We start from the raw sequence: 11,924 nt of genomic DNA on the forward strand, positions 1-11,924 counted from the left end.
AACACCAACAAAGTATCTTAACAGGGCGTTGGGCCACCACAAACCAGAACAGCTTCAATACACCTTGGCATAAGTTCTACAAGTGCCTGGAACTCTATCGGACGGATGCGACACCATTCTTCCATGAGAAATTCCATCCTTTTGTGTTTTGTTGACGGAAAACAGCGTCTCAGGCGCGACTCCAAAATCTCCCATAAGTGTTCAGTTGGGTTGAAATCTGGTGCCTGAGAAGGCCATGGCTTACATCGTTTTCATGCTCATCAAACCATTCAGTGACCACTCGTGCTCTGTGGATGGAGCATTGTCATCCTATGGGGGCATAGCCATGGTAACCTAAATAATGGCCTGACCAGCGTCTTTGTTGCATGACCCAAAACATGATGGGATGTTAATTGCTTAATTAACTCAGTAATCACACCTGTGTGGAAGCACCTGCTTTCAATATACTTAGTAACCCTCATTTATGCAAGTGTTTCCATTACTGTGGAAGTTACCTGTATGAGCAACATTTGTGTGTCAAAACAGATGTATGGAATACTGCGGCATAAAACAAACCCCTCTATTGTCAGCCACCATCTTGCCAGGCCGTTTTCTCTCCACAGCACAGCAGCTGAACTTCACCCAAACCCACAGCCAGAGCCCATACCCCAGCACACAGGGGGGTGCTTACTGTGGAGTGAGTGTGTGTGTGTTTGTGTGTGTTGTACTGCAGGACTTTAATCCACAGATCCGCGTCCCATTGGCAAGGCTCATTGAGCTAATTAATAATGCGGCACAAAGCAGAGCGGGATGGGAGTCATTAGGGAGCTGCAGCTGTGCTCTCTCAGCCCTGTGGTGTTGTGCCAGTGTGTGTTTATTGTGTGTATGAGAGAGATAAAGAATGCAAGGGAGCTTGTGTGCGTTTTTGTGACTGTATTATATGAAAGTGTGTGTGTGTGTGTGTGTGTGTGTGTGTGTGTGTGTGTGTGTGTGTGTGTGTGTGTGTGTGTGTGAGTGAGCGTGGGGGAGGATGTGAGAATGCACACATACATGACTACATGTGTCACGGCAGAGACGAGTGTTCAGATAGAGTGCCTGCATTTGAATGTATGTGACTTTGAATGTGTGACTGCAGGTGCTTTGAAGTAAGAGAGTGAGAGAGAGAGAGAGTTTGTGTGTGAGAGAGAAATAATGGCCATTTTACAGACACCCAGTCCCGCCTCAACAAGCCCTCCCCAGACAGACATGTCCTCTTGACAAACTCCGTTAAGATGGCAGCCCCTTTCCTCTCTCTCACACATGCACCCTGCAGTGGAGAGGGCCGCCACTGGTGTGTATGATGTATTCATTATCCAGGATCAAGACAAACAACATCACACCACAAACTCCAGGTGACTGGGAGACATTGTCCTTCGAGTCAAAAGAGGAACAGAGAGTATTCATGGAAGTCCTTTACACTAAAGTTGCTTATGACAGTGCAATTTAGTTACAACATTCTGTTAGCATGTTGTTACACAGCACCACTGTGTAATGACTCACTAAGCCATAGAGTATAATAATAATAACCGGCTGATCAAAAAAATCTAATAATGAGAATGCAGTATTTATTCCATTTATTGCCTTACAAAATAATTGCAACATAGTGGAAATGAGTTAATGTGCAAAAACATTCATTATAACAATGCCAGAGAAAACTCAAGGCAATGAGAAATGTACATCTATTTAAAGAAAACATGGACAAGACAAAAATCTTTAAAACAAAACACTAACTTCAAGTACAAACTAAAGTACATCACAATCCCATAGTATAAGATGAATCCCATGCATATAGAAAAATGTCATTCTTATTAAGGGACCACCTGATTTAGGTTCACACACACACACACACACACACACACACACACACACACACACACACACACACACACACACACGATCACCCGCTATGTGGCATTTTGTCTGAGTTGTTCAGAATGGTGTGTAAGGGAGGAAGCATCATTGGAGAGGAGCCTGCAAGGAGGACTGTACACTTGAGCCCCTTTTCCATTACAAGCTTAACCTCCATTACAAGCTTAACCTGAGTGGTACAACAACATAGTGCAAGAACATTTGAGTGCCCTTTATGTCATCAACAAGGGCTTAGTCTTATTCATACATTACCTAATGGGGTGTACGTTACAGAGAGGGCTTTACAAGTACTATGCACTAGTGTGGGTAAACAGTAGGACATTGACAGTCAGAACTTTCTTAGTATTAATGGTAGGATGCCAACAGAGGAAGAGACTGCAGAAATCCTTCCAAGATGTAACAAAGGTAAGGACAGGGCATCCACATACATACAGCATCAGCAAAGTTCAATCATTGGCTTGAACATGTACTAAATTGGTCAAAGGAGAAACATTGCTATTGCAATGTTGTTACAAAAAAACTGAAACTAGTCTACATTCACTCCCAATTTGCAAACCACTGCTGAGACCAAGTGGGAAACAAGAACAACTACCATAATGACCACAAGAAGGACCCTGGTTTAAATTGAGAGTAAGATGTCATTAGCCTCAGGCTAAATCAGTGGTTCCCCAAACGTTTTCACTCGGGCCCCGTTCCTCATTGGGGAACACCCCTGCATATATATTTTTTGGGGGGGGTGGGGGACATGCCCCTCCTCCCGAACCCTCACGTCCCCCCCAAGGATCACGCCCCACTGGGCTACATCATGAAGGCAACATGAAGTCATGGCTCTTCATAATAGCGGGTCATTATTGGTAACAAGCTCTGCTGTTTGAGACTGGGTGAGGGAATAGAAAACTCATTAGGAGGTGTGATTGACAAACTACGTTTACCTGGAATATGTAGTGAGGTATTTCTTAGCCAGATCTGGGTGTAATTGCTTCAAGGTAATATGCTACAGAATGTCCTCACAAAGGTCAGAGGTCAGAGACAGGACAGCTGTCTACATGCTGCGAGGCAGTACACACCACAGTGAGGTAAATACAGACATTTATCTTCTCTGTAATGGATATAACTGGATCTGAGGAGAGTCATTGTGATGCAGTATGCTTCCACATGGCCTATAAACATGAGAGCTCTGGGGGAAATGCTGCTTAACCGGGGACTGCTGTGTGAGAGGGCCTGGGAGAGCAGAGAGGCAGGACAACACCATCTGACAGCAATGTTACAGCAGAGTGATGAGTCATTGAACAATTTGTAAACACAATGTGAGTGTGTTCAAGTTAAGGTACAGTGGAGGATAGTGATCCCATCAAACATTGCCCCTAGATGCTGATCTAAGGCAACTCCTACCCCCAGGCCAGCAAACTGCATTGTTCATGGAGGCTGCTTGGCAAGAGGTTATGTGCTCAGTAGGGATAGGACACCTTGTTCCTCCAGTTTGGCCTTGGACACCGCCTCCCAGCAGAGGAGTGCATGATGCCCGCCACTCGTACCTCCATGCCCGCAGCTTGCTGCTCTGCAACCCCCAACCCCTAGGTCACGCCCAGGGCAGCCACGGCCTGGCACAGTGCTATGTCACAGGGGGCACAGGAGGGCCTCACATTCCCCAATGACTAGCTCGGGGGGGCATCAGGTTCTTGCCAGTGGTACCCATGAACACGTGGGCACGGGTTGTGTACGAAGAAATGGCAGAATAATACAGCTGGCTCAGCACACAGCTTGCGGAAGAAGTTCCAGAAATGGGTGACTCTCACTTCCCTCTGAATGCAGGTCATGCCTTTAATTAGTCACTTTGGGTGCTCCGAAGGGGGATGTCCCACCTCACCAGTGATCTTCAGCCAATCATGGGCATGGTTCACCTTAACAACGGGGACCTGAGAGCAGAGGACTGATGATTAGGTGGATAATAATACAATACTCTACTTTACCTTGAATTTGATCAGATTCAAACAGAGTGGACAATGTTATTTAAACATTCTTCATGTGTACCCTTTAATATCATTTTCATCCCAATTCCAGACCTTTTCATTCTGCAATGGTGAAGATGATAATTACCAGTATTCATACATGATAAGAGTTTATATTATCCTCTATCAACCAAAATCTCCACTATTTACCTTTTGCCACTTACAATGACCTTGGAAAGAATGCAGAGTAGAGGGGCCTTGGATGGAAGAACTAGGCTAACAAATCACGAGCATTCCAGTGGCAATCCACGACCTTGGAAAGAGTGCAGGGTAGAGGGGCCTTGAATGGATGAACTAGGCTAACAAACCACCAGCATTCGTTGACCTGCTTGCACATCCTTACCCCGGCCTGAGCCATGCCGAAGCGTCCCGGGTTCATCGGACAGACGCAGCTGACAGCCGAAGGGAATCGTCTGTCCGCAGCAACAGTATGTCTAATCGAAGCAGCAGTGCAGTTCACAGGCATACTCCAGTGGATTGTAGCGCACGGGCTCACTAAACGACAGGTGGCGAAGGTGAACTTTCAGCTCCAACTCCACGTGCAGAAAACCGGAGGCTACCATGGAACCGTACAACATTGACCACCTGACCCAGTGTGAGTGAACAAATGTGGTTCTCCTCCGGTTCGTCCTTCTCCACAACTCCCTTTCCATCTCTGCAAAGAAAGCAATGGTATTTAGATTATTAATGGGAGTGCTAACTCAGTTAGCCCTCAACGTTAGTGCCTATTACATTCAATATCCACATACACACAAATTACGAGTTATTTTAAAGTAGGCATAACAGTGATATAATGCGCAGCTCTCTTATACCAGAACGTATTACTGTATTTAAAACAGCACCTTTGTCGCTGTAGTTGCTCTGTACCTTTGGAGTTCATGTCTGTTCATCCTGAACGGATGTTTTCCGGCAACAAAGCCAAGCAATTGCATTCTGGGAGTGGTAGTTCCACGCAGATAGGCTACCAGCCATTCTAAACGAGGTGGTGCTTTTTGTTTCATGTAAACAGCACCACCTACCGTTGACTGCACTAATATCAAATGGCATGTTTCTACGGGAACACAGAAGTATGCCTATTTTATCCTGTTTCAAAGCTCAATGGTTTTCCGTCTCTGATAAGAGTGTCCTCGGATCTGTACAGCGACGGGTTCGACAAGACGACACACACACACTTAAATAGGTAACACTACAAACAAAAGCTATAGTAAATATGGGTAGTCTGTTTACTTGGAGCCATCCTCCCTCTCTCTCTCTCTCTCTCTCTCTCTCTCTCCCTCTAATTTAATTTATTGACATGTGAAACATATGTTAACATTGCCAAAGCAAGTGAAGTAGATAATAAACAAAAATGAAATGAACAATACAAATAAACAGTAAACATTACACTCACAGAAATTCCAAAAGAATAAAGACATTTCAAATGTCATATTATGTCTATATACAGTGTTGTAACAGTAAAATAAATAAACATCAATATGGGTTGAATTTTCAATTTGTTTGTTCTTCACTGGTTGCCCTTCCCTTGTGGCAAAAGTACAGTGATGTACTGGGCCGTTGTAATGCTCCGGGTGTCGTGGGTGTGGAGTCAAAATGCAGGAGACAGAGTTCAATGCTGTGCGTCTTTTTACTAGCACCAACGCACCATCGAGTGCTCACAAAAGTAACGTTCCCAAACACAGGGGAAAAATTACAAAGAAGAAATACACGACTAGGCACTAAACACGTACCTCTACAACAGAGCCGAAGGTTACAATGAAAATAATCCCGCACAACAACCAGGCGGGCCGGCTGTCTAATAAAGACAAACTAATTAAACTAATTACACATGAACAGGTGCTACCACTAAACATACAAGGAGGGAGAGGAAAAACAATCAGTGGCAGCTAATAGGCCGGTGATGACGACCGCCGAGCGCCACCCGCCCGGGAAGGGGAAACACCCTCGGTCGGACTCGTGACAGTACCCCCTCCTGACGCGCGGCTCCCGCAGCGCGCCGACACCGGCCTCGAGGTCGCCCGGAGGACGAGGTGCAGGGCGATCCGGATGGAGGCGATGGAAATCCCTCAACATGGATGGATCCAAGATGTCCCTCACCGGTACCCAGCACCTCTCCTCCGGACCGTACCTCCCAGTCCACGAGGTACTGCAGGCCCTCACCCGGCGTCTTGAGTCCAGAATGGCCCGGATCGTGTACGCCGGGGTCCCCTCGATGTCCAGAGGGGGGGGAGGGACCTCCGGTACCTCACTGTCCTGCAGGGGACCAGCTACCACCGGCCTGAGGAGAGACACATGAAACGAGGGGTTAATACGATAATAGGAAGGGAGTTGTAATCGATAACACACCTCGTTTATTCTCCTCAGGACTTTAAAGGGCCCTACACACTGCGGACCCAGCTTCCGGCAGGGCAAGCGGAGAGGTAGGTTTCGGGTCGAGAGCCAGACCCTGTCCCCCGGTACAAACACGGGGCCTCACTGCGGTGGCGGTCAGCACTCCTCTTCTGCCGTCCACTCGCTTGTCGAGAGATTCCTGGACGGCCCTCCAGGTCTCCTGGAGCGCTGTACCCATTCCTCCACCGCAGGAGCCTCGGTCTGGCTCGGATGCCATGGTGCCAGGACCGGCTGGTATCCCAACACACACTGAAAAGGGGACACGTTAGTAGAGGAGTGGCGTAGTGAGTTCTGAGCCATTTCAGCCCAGGGAATGTATCGTGCCCACTCCCCTGGCCGATCCTGGCAATACGACCGCAGAAACCTACCCACCTCCTGGTTCATTCTCTCCACCTGCCCATTACTCTCGGGGTGATAACCGGAGGTCAGGCTGACAGAGACCCCCAAGCGTTCCATGAACGCTCTCCATACCCGAGACGTGAATTGGGGTCCCCGATCAGAAACGATGTCCTCCGGCACCCCGTAGTGCCGAAAGACATGGGTAAATAATGCCTCCGCAGTCTGCAGGGCTGTAGGGATACCGGGCAACGGGAGGAGACGGCAGGACTTAGAAAACCGATCCACAATCACTAGAACCGCGGTGTTCCCCTGAGACGGCGGAAGATCGGTCAGGAAATCTATGGACAGATGTGACCATGGCCGCTGTGGAACGGGGAGGGGTTGTAGCTTCCCTCTAGGAAGGTGCCTAGGAGCCTTACTCTGAGCGCACACTGAGCAAGAGGAGACATAACCCTTAACGTCCTTAACCAACGTAGGCCACCAATACCTCCCTGAAGGCTCCCCACTGTCCTCGTCACCCCAGGGTGACCCGAGGAGGGTAGGACGTGAGCCCACCGAATCAGCTTGTCCCGAACATCAAGCGGCACGTACCTTCGCCCCGCTGGACACTGAGGAGGCGCGGGTTCAGCCCGTAACGCCCGCTCGATGTCCGAGTCCACCTCCCATACCACTGGGGCTACCAGCTTAGAGGCGGGAAGGATGGGAGTAGGTTCGGTGGACCCATCCTCGGTGTCGTAAAGGCGGGACAGTGCGTCAGCCTTCACGTTCTGGGAGCCCGGTCTATAAGACAAAGTAAACCGGAACCGGGTGAAGAATATGGCCCACCTTGCCTGACGTGGGTTAAGTCTCCTTGCAGCCCGAATATACTCCAGATTCTGGTGGTCGGTCCAGATGAGAAAAGGGTGCTTAGCCCCCTCAAGCCAGTGTCTCCACACCTTCAGAGCTCTAACCACCGCTAGCAACTCCCGGTCCAACCACATCATAGTTACGCTCCGCTGGGCTGAGCTTCCTTGAGAAGAAAGCGCAGGGGCGGAGTTTTGGTGGCGTACCCGAGCGCTGTGATAGCACGGCACCCACCCCAGCCTCGGACGCGTCCACCTCCACTATGAATGCTAGAGAGGGATCCGGATGCGCCAACACGGGCGCATCAGTGAACAGCGCCTTCAACTTGTTGAATGCTCTGTCCGCCTGTGCTGACCACTGCAATCGCACCGGGCCCCCCTCAGCAGTGAGGTAATGGGAGCCGCTATCTGGCCAAAACCCCGGATAAACCTCCGGTAGTAGTTGGCAAAACCCAAAACCGCTGCACCTCCTTTACCGTGGTTGGAGTCGGCCAATGAACGCACGGCCCTAATGCGGTCACCCTCCATCACCACCCCGAGGTGGAAATGCGATATCCCAGAAAAGAGACGGCTCGTTTAGAGAACACGCATTTCTCAGCCTTGACGTATAGGTCATGCTCCAGCAGTCTACCAAGCACTTTGCGCACCAGAGACACATGCGCGGTGAGTGGCCGAGTAGATCAGAATGTCATCGATATAAACAACCACTCCCTGCCCGCACAGGTCCCTGAGAATCTCGTCTACAAAGGATTGGAAAACGGCTGGAGCATTCTTTAACCCATACGGCATGACGAGGTACTCATAGTGGCCGGATGTAGTACTAAATGCGGTTTTCCACTCGTCTCCCTTCCGAATACGCACCAGACTATACGCGCTCCTGAGATCCAGTTTTGTGAAGAACTGCGCTCCGTGGAACGATTCCACCGCCGTAGCGATGAGAGGTAGAGGGTAACTATACCCCACTGTGATGGCGTTTAGACCTCTATAATCGATACACGGACGCAAACCTCCCTCCTTTTTCCTCACAAAAAGAAACTCGAGGAGACGGGTGAAATGGAGGGCCGAATGGACCCCTGTCCCAGCGACTCCGTGACATATGTCTCCATTGCCAACGTCTCCTCCTGGGACAGTGGGTACACGTGACTCTTGGGAAGCGCAGCGTCTACCTGGAGATCTATCGTACAATCCCTTCCCGGTCGATAAGGTGGTAATTTAGTCGCTTTCACTTTACTGAAAGCGATTGCCAAATCGGCATACTGGGGAATGCACACCGTGGAACCCTGGTCTGGACTCTCCACCGACGTGGCACCGATGGAAACTCCCAAACACCTTCCAGAACACTCCTCTGACCACCCCTGGAGAACCCCTGTCTCCACGAAATTTTAGGATTGTGCCGGGCCAGCCAGGAGTCCCCAGCACCACTGGAAACGCAGGCGAATCAATAATAAAAACTGATATGCTCCCTATGATTCCCCTGCGTCACCATGTCCAGTGGGACCGTGGTCTCCCGACCATCCCTGACCCTAATGGCCGGCTATCTAGGGAGTGCACGGGGAAAGGAGAATCTATCGGCACCAGCGGAACCCCTAACTTAAGGGCGAGTCCGCGATCCATAAAGTTCCCAGCTGCGCCTGAATCGACTAGCGCCCTATGCTGGGAAGAGGGAAAAAGTGAAGGAAAGAGATTAAGACAAACATATGGCCAACAAGGGATTCTGGGTGAGTCTGATGCTGACTCACCTGGGGTGACCGAGAAGCGTTCCGCCTGCCATCTCTACTCCCAGACGGACCCCCAGCACCGATCAGACGTGTGCCCTCTCCGACCACAGTTGGTGCAGGGAAGGCCGCCTCCTCCGTACCCCTATAGCCCCTCCCAACTCCATGGGAATGGGAGCGGAGGGGCTGGGTGGTGGAACGCACAGAACCCTCTGAACGCCCGCGGGCAGCCAGCAGATTATCCAGTCGAATGGACATGTCGATCAGCTGATCCAGTGACAGAGTGGTGTCCCGACACGCTAACTCCCGGCGGACGTCCTCTCGGAGACTACACCTGTAGTGGTCCATAAGGGCCCTGTCGTTCCACCCAGATCCGGCTGCCAAGGTCCGGAACTCCAGCGCGTAATCCTGGGCGCTCCTCTTTCCTGCCTGAGATGAAATAGTCGTTCTCCCACCGCTCGGCCGTCTAGAGGGTGATCAAACACGGCACGGAAACGGCAGGAAAACTCTGTGTAGTGCTCCCGCGCTGAGTCTGGGCCATTCCAGACTGCGTTCGCCCACTCCAGAGCACGACCCGTGAGGCAGGAGATGAGGACACTCACCCTTCTGCTCCTGAGGGAGTGGGTCTGATGGTGGCCAGGTATAGCTCCAGCTGAAGCAGAAACCCCTGGCAACCCGTCTCTGATCATAAGCCCTCGGTAGCGTCAGACGGAGGGTGCTGGCGTCGGGAGATGGGGAGTCCGGAACCGTGGGTGCCGAAGGTGGAGAGAGGAGACCACTCCTCTCCCATCGGTCCATTCTCTCCATCACTTGATCCATCGCGGATCCGATCCGATGGAGGACGGTGGTGTGGTGGAGAACCCGTTCCTCCATCGATGGGAGAGGGTTGGCTGCTGCTCCTGCTGACTCCATCAATCTAATAGGTGCGGGATTCTGTAATGCTCCGGGTGTCGTGGGTGTGGAGTCAAAATGCAGGAGACAGAGTTCAATGCTGTGCGTCTTTTACTAGCACCAACGCACCATCGAGTGCTCACAAAAGTAACGTTCCCAAACACAGGGAAAAATTACAAAGAAGAAATACACGACTAGGCACTAAACACGTACACTACAACAGAGCCGAAGGTTACAATGAAAATAATCCCGCACAACAACCAGGCGGGCCGGCTGTCTAATAAAGACAAACTAATTAAACTAATTACACATGAACAGGTGCTACCACTAAACATACAAGGAGGGAGAGGAAAAACAATCAGTGGCAGCTAATAGGCCGGTGATGACGACTGGAGCGCCACCCGCCCGGGAAGGGGAAACACCCTCGGTCGGACTCGTGACAGCCGTACGTGGTCTGTAGTGCCTTATGGTCGGAGGCAGAGCAGTTGCCATACCAGGCAGTGATGCAACCAGTCAAGATGCTCTCGATGGTACAGCAGTATAACTTTTTGAGGATCTGAAGACCCATGCCAAATCTTTTCAGTGTCCTGATGGGGAATATGTGTTATCCTGCCCTCTTCACAGCTGTCTTTGTGTGTTTGGACCAGAAGAGTTTGTTGGTAATGTGGACACCATGGAACTTGAAGCTCTCGAGCTGTAGATAAGAATGGGGGTGTGTTCGGCCCTCCTTTTCCTGCAGTCCACGATCATCTCCTTTGTCTTGATCACATCGGGGGAGAGGTTGTTATCCTGGCAACACACTGCCAGGTCTCTGACCTCCTCCCTATAGGCTGTCTCATCGTTGTCGATGATCAGGCCTACCACTGTTGTGTCGTCGGAAAACTTAATGATGATGTTGGAGTCATGCTTGGCCATGCAGTCATGGGTGAACAGGGAGTACCGGAGGGGACTGAGCACGCACCCCTGACGGGCCCCCGTGTTGAGGATCAACGTGGCAGATGTGTTGTTACCTACCCTTACCACCTGGGGGCGGGCCGTCAGGAAGTCCAGGATCCAGTTGCAGAGGAGGGTGTTTAGTACCAAGGGTCATTAGCTTAGTGATGTGCTTTGAGGGCACTATAGTGTTGAACACTGAGCTGTAGTCAATAGCATTCTCACGTAGGTGTTCCTTTTGTCCAGGAAAGGGCAGTGTGGAGAGCAATATAAATTGCATCATCTGTGGATCTGTTGGGGCGTTATGCAAATTGGAGTGGGTCTAGGGTTTCTGGGATAATGGTGTTGATGAGAGCCATGACCAGCCTTTCAAAGCACTTCATGACTACAGATGTGAGTGTTATGGGTCATTGGCCATTTAGGGAGGTTACCTTGATGTTCTTGGGCACAGGGACCGTGGTGGTCAGCTTGAAACAAGTTGGGGTTTGTTATTAAAAAAATGTATTTCACCTTTATTTAGCCAGGTAGGCTAGTTGAAAACAAGTTCTCATTTACAACTGCGATCTGGCCAAGATAAAGCAAACCAGTTCGACAAATACAACAACACAGAGATACACATGGAATAAACAAACATACAGTCAATAATACAGTAGAAAATAAGAAGTAAATACTGTATACAGTGTGTGCAAATGAGGTAAGATAAGGGAGGTAAGGCAATAAAATAGGCCATAGTGGCGAGGTAATTACGATATAGAAATTTAACACTGGAGTGATAGATTTGCAGAAGATGAATGGGCAAGTAGAGATACTGGGGTGCAAAGGAGCAAAATAAATAAATACAGTGTGGGGATGAGGTAGTTGGATGGGCTATTTACAGATGGGCTATGTACAGGTGCAATGATCTGTGAGCTGCTCTGACA

General features: G+C 49.9%; 1 long non-coding RNA gene across 3 annotated transcripts; it reads right to left on the minus strand.

The window, feature by feature from the left end:
• Positions 1-1,569: 1,569 nt before the first annotated feature.
• LOC118388655 (uncharacterized) lies at positions 1,570-4,862 on the minus strand. 3 transcript variants are annotated; one of them, XR_008144610.1, is made up of 4 exons: positions 4,739-4,834; positions 4,240-4,551; positions 4,047-4,149; positions 1,570-3,803 (listed from the first exon to the last, which is right to left on the minus strand). It is a non-coding gene; the product is annotated as an uncharacterized LOC118388655 (long non-coding RNA). The 3 variants fall into 3 exon arrangements; XR_004826592.2 differs by having other exon boundaries at positions 4,047-4,551; positions 4,764-4,862; XR_004826591.2 differs by having other exon boundaries at positions 4,047-4,551.
• Positions 4,863-11,924: the final 7,062 nt, after the last annotated feature.

The sequence above is a fragment of the Oncorhynchus keta genome, chromosome 10, assembly GCF_023373465.1.
Source record: "Oncorhynchus keta strain PuntledgeMale-10-30-2019 chromosome 10, Oket_V2, whole genome shotgun sequence".
NCBI lineage: Eukaryota > Metazoa > Chordata > Actinopteri > Salmoniformes > Salmonidae > Oncorhynchus > Oncorhynchus keta.